This window comes from Triticum urartu, chromosome 5A (assembly GCF_056163025.1).
Source record: "Triticum urartu cultivar PI428250 chromosome 5A, HENAU_Tu73, whole genome shotgun sequence".
NCBI lineage: Eukaryota > Viridiplantae > Streptophyta > Magnoliopsida > Poales > Poaceae > Triticum > Triticum urartu.
In genome coordinates, this window is record NC_141877.1 from 584674196 (window position 1) to 584679702 (window position 5507).

Below are 5507 nucleotides of genomic sequence, written 5' to 3' on the forward strand. Positions count from 1 at the left end.
TACTACTTCCTTACAACTTCCAGTGAGTCACACTGTCTTGTACTACAAATTCTGTTTTCCCTACTAACTATAGCTACATGTTTTTGCTTACATATGCCCGCTTAATTAAGACATGCAAACGTGTGTGCATGCAGATTTCACTGAATCTTGTTAATCATTAAAGTTGATGAAGAAACAGTTGAAGTACTAGACTCGCTACTTAAGAAAGCAAGTGACTACACCATCGTAAAGGGGATAGTCAACAGGTAATTTCAATCATTATTAACTATATCTCAGCCTATTTAATTAGTTCGTCATTTCCTGATAACAACTATTTAATAACCCATTTATTCATTTTCTTTGTCGGCGGGGCAGGGCTTGGGCAAAGTTCATCAGGGCCACTCCAGGCGCATGGAAACAAAAGCTGAAATGGTATCGACCCAAGGTAAGTAATTAAGTAGTACTAGCTAGCTGCCATCTCTTTAATTATCATGCTTGATTAATTATTATCTGATCAAATTCCATTCTCGTAAAGGCCCTGAAGCAGGCGCCGGGGAATGATCTATGTGCATACTACATTTGCGAGAACATTCCCATGATGGCGTCCGAAAGGAGCAAATCTCAAAGACAGGAGTGGGTACGATATCGATTGTCAGAACACTATTCACAATTTTTACACCATTATCGATATCTAGTCACACAACTAATACACATGCATATTGATCTCCTTCTTAACAGTTCAGAGAGGTGCGGGACAAGCTCCTAGCACAGGACCGCATAGAAGCAATTCAAGAGAAAATAGCGGGATTTTTTTCTCGACCAGGTCATAGATCCCAAAGGAGAATAATATTACCCGCTACCGCCCCCATGAACCACTTCCAATTGTTATCGTGCTTCAAAGGCACCAATTAGCTAGGCTAATGCCACTGGATCCGAAGGCACCAATTAAGAGAAATTGTATATATATATACATGTGTGTATATATGTGTGAATTAATTAATGATGGTTGTGTGAGACATTCGATGATATATATATATATACACACATTAATTAATGGATGTGCGCTCTTTTACCTATTTGGCTCCTATATAGGGCCACAGAATAGCTCTGTCCTATATATATGATCGGTTCTACTAGAAATTCTATTTATATATATGCATAACGTGTACAATATGTAGTATCGTAAAATACCAGCAAATGAAAAAGAATTAAATGGAAAACACAAAATTAAATGAAAAAGAAATCATAAACCCAACCCTCCCCCCCCCCCCTCCAACATTTTAATACCGGTTGGTGACACCAACCGGTACTAAAGGGCTCCCTGCCTCCGAAGTTGGCTCGTGCCACGTGGTTGCCCTTTAGCACCGGTTCGTGTTGAACCGGTACTAAAGGGGGGGGGGGGGCTTTAGTGCCTATATTTTAGCGCCGGTTACCAAACCGGCACTAAAGGGCCTTACGAACCGGTGCTATTGCCCAGTTCTGCACTAGTGTAGGGAGAGGAAAAGAAAATTTTCTTATTCACGCATGAGAGAGATGAAGTGGGTGCATTCAGGGAAAGAGATATATCCCGTGACTACTGAACGATTGGGAGGCTGTCTTCATTATAGGGAGATCCGGATTTATTGGGTTACTAAAAATAAATAAACAATATTTATTAGTTTGCCGAAGATTGATCAAATGACTATTTTGATTTTGCTGGTCAAATGGAAACTGTGCTGAGTGAGGGTAACTAAAAATAATAAATAATATTTATTAGGTTGCCGTAGATTGATAAATGACTACGCCGATCGGTGGAGGAGTGGGGGCCGTACGAGAGGGAGAAATGGACGAAGTGTGGGGACGCAAGATGGAAGAGGAACATTACGTTTATTTTAGGTACTACAGAAGTACAGATACAAATCATATACATAGCAGTAACGATGCTATGTGCCGGCCCATGTGGTGCAAGTTAAATTGTAGACTAATAAAATTGCAACACCCGACTAATGTCTTATTGGTGGTGTGCTCTTTCTACCATGATCAACCATTAGGATGCTTAGTTTGTAGCTTTGGAACTATAAATAAAGCCATTAAAGCTATTGAATTCATGCTCCAGTCAACTCATTCAAAAGTCCGAACTGATGGAGGGAGGTGGGCAATATATTTCAACACTCCCCCTCGCGTCTAACCTATTTTAGTCCTTAGATGTGGGGTTGATGTAGGCCGCAGAATCATTTTATTTAATACTGCGTTGGCAGGGTCCGGATACCATATTGAATTCATGCTCCAGCCAATTCATCCAAAAGTCTGAACTGATGAAGGAAGGTGGGCAATATATTTCAACAAGAGCAAGCAGGTGATTGAATCCTGAGATCACCTTTTGTTTAGGTGTCAATTTGCTAAAATATGCTGGACTTATCTTTGCCCCTCTTTGAACTTGAACATTCCCCACTCAGCTTTGGAATGTATTGATGCTCTAAAGCATAGTTTGAGGCAGCCGTTTTTATCAAGGAGTTAATCATCCTTTGTTGCTGCAGTATTTGGATCACTGGGAATGCATCAATCTTCAGACATCCGAAGCCAAAGCTATCTAGGTGCACAAGAGATTTCCAGTATGAAAATATGGGCCTTATCCTTCATGGAGTTCGCCGAAAAAGTTATGTGCATTTTGAAGCCTGGGTTTCTAGATTTGCATAGTTCTCTCTAATCAACTAGCCAGGTTGATTTTGAGTAGTTAGTGCTTTTTTTCTTAGTATTTCCTATCAGTGTACAGTACTTTTTTTGTGTGATGTACTTGTATAAAGGAAAATATAAAATATGCAATACACCGCATCTAATATGGAACTGACATTCCCTACAAGAGGACCCTAGTGTGAATGCACGTTCCCTCATAGGACATTGGGCAAACGGTGTCATCAGAGTGCGTTCCCTCAAAAAATCACTCCCAAGGAACATTCTATAGTTGCCATACTATATATAGCAGAAGATTTGTCATGCTATAACAGAAAGATTTGTCATCCTAAGAAAAATAGTTGTCGTGCTATAATAGGGATTTGTCATACTGCAAGAAAATTGACATGCATTTTCAGGGAATTGATATGCTGCGGCAGAGAGAATAACCAGGCTAAGAAAAGAAGGAAGTTGCCCACATGTCCAAGAATTGCCGTGTTGCAGCAGGATGAATTGCTATGCTACACAAAGAAGTTGACATACATGCTTTCAGTAATTGTCATGGTACTTCGTAGGGAAGTGTCATGCTACACACGGGGTTGTTCGCTTGGGAAGTGTATAGGAGGAAACGTCATTCGCCCGGGAGGAGCATGAGAGTGAACGGTTCGTCCAGAAGGATTGTCACAGGTCATTGCTTTGAGATTCGTGCAGGATCAAACGAAATAGAGAGGGCTCTCTAAAAAACCGGAAGTCAGCTCATTAGCATTTCCGTAGTATTTTGCAATACAACTACATGTCCAACACCTCATCTGAAGGTTTGCCAAAAAACTCATCAAAACGCTCACACCCAACTGTTGTTCTGCCCATTCGTCTGCTCCGATGACATCAATGCATACTAAATCCATCACATTTGGCGCCACACGGACGCATTCAACTCCCGTGCCATTGCCACCATTGCCCAGCTGCTGCCGCTACCTTCGGCCAGCGACAAGAGACGTTCGAGAGGCAACGTTGATAACTACATACACGTACGCTCCCGCAAAAAAAGAAAAAACTACGTATACGTATGTAACATACTGATTACCGAGCTCTATCCCTCCCTACATATACATGAAAAGACAGAGGAAGAAGCAGAGCACACAAGTCAGCAGAGTTATTGTAATCTTTTCGCTAGGTTTGCTGCTTACTCAGCGATGGCTTCCAAGCAGATGCTGGTCGTCGCCATTGCCGTGGCCGCCCTCATTGTCGCCTTCCTTCCAGGGCTCGCCGTCGCCACAGAACACGTGGTCGGCGACGACAAGGGCTGGGCCCTCTATGTCGACTACACGGCCTGGGCTGAGACCAAACAGTTCGTGGTCGGCGACATGCTAGGTAACGGCAACGCTGAACCATTACGTCTGCGCGCACGCTCGATGGCTTCATTTTCTCTGCGACGAGAAAGCAATTAAATTGCTTGTAGATCCCGTGCTAACTATATCGATCGCAGTGTTCGAGTACGGCATCTCCAGCCACAATGTCGTGGAGGTGAGCGGGCCAGATTTCCTCATTTGCAACCAGACCGACAACGCCGTCGTCCGGACCTCCGGCGAGGACCGGGTCGTGCTCGACAAGGCCGGACGCCGGTGGTTCTTCTGCGGCATCGACAACAACTGCGAGAACGGCGTGAAGCTCAAGATCACCGTCCTCGAGACCGCCCCACCGGCTCCCTAACCCGAGGCCCCGTTGGCTGCTCCACCGCTGTCCAACCGTGCCGGCAAGCTACAGGCGCGCTTCGGGGAGGCGGCGGCGGCGGTCACCGCGGTCGCTGCGGCCGTGCTCGTGCTCTAGGCTCCCACTCCGTCGAGTATGTCTCCACTGCATATGTGAGCCACCAAAAGTCGTATTTGGTCGTGCTGCTTTGTTCTGCAGTATCACCATTATTGATGTCATACCGTGGTAAATTTGAGCACTTGACTCTCTTTTGAGGGAAAGGCCTTCGGGCTAGCTTTATTAACTTAAACAAATGCTTACGTCATCCGCAAGTAAAACCGAAATAAAGCTAAGGAGGGAGTCCAATCACAAAGCTGGCTGATCCTCACGACCACTTTGAGCTAGCCTGTGACCAATCAAATTGCATTCTCTATTACAGTGCTGAAAAAAGACCTTCTCGAAATCTAAACACAAAGAACGACATCTCTCAAGTATGGGTCCTGCCACCATATCTTGTCCAGAGTTGTTTGCCATCGCCTCCACCAATATGGCATTGTCCGTCCGAGCTACAAGGGTATGTGCACCAATGGTTTGAGCTAGCTTGGCCCTTCAATAGCGCAGCTGCTTCAGCTGTTACAACATCCGGAGTAAATAGCATAAAACTACTACTTTACAGGCTAGGGTTTCAAAAAACTAACGGTTTTTAATTTTTCTTAGATAACTACCAAGTGAGTGGTCTGCTGTTTCAGAAAACCCAAATCGCCGAGTGCTTATCAATTGATCACAATTATGACAAGTCGAGCCCACACCTAAACGAAGCGTTAGTTTGACCGTTAACTGACATGTGGGGCCCACATGTCAGTGTCTCTTCTTTATCTTCCTCTTCTCCCCTCTGCCTCCCTTCTCCTCCACTCTCGATGCTCGCCAAGAACATCACAGAGCCGCCATGGCCGCTGGCACACTGCTGGCCCATGCCGCCGTCCTGTGCCACGTCCGGCCACCGCCCTATGCCACTTCGACACCCCTCCCTCCGCTGCTGCCGCTGGTAGAAGCTCGTCGGAGCTCCTGATGACAAGGTGGAGACGAGGAGGCATACCAAAGGCCGGCGACCCTGCCGCGCGCCGCCTGGAGTCTCCGTCGCACGCCATGGGGCTCCGGCACGGGTCGCTGTGCGCCAACGGGAGCCGCTA

The 5507-nt window shown here is 45.5% G+C and overlaps 1 pseudogene; it reads left to right on the forward strand.

Annotated features, from left to right (window-relative positions):
- Window positions 1-3821: 3821 nt before the first annotated feature.
- Window positions 3822-4455, forward strand: LOC147973073 (mavicyanin-like; annotated as a pseudogene).
- Window positions 4456-5507: the final 1052 nt, after the last annotated feature.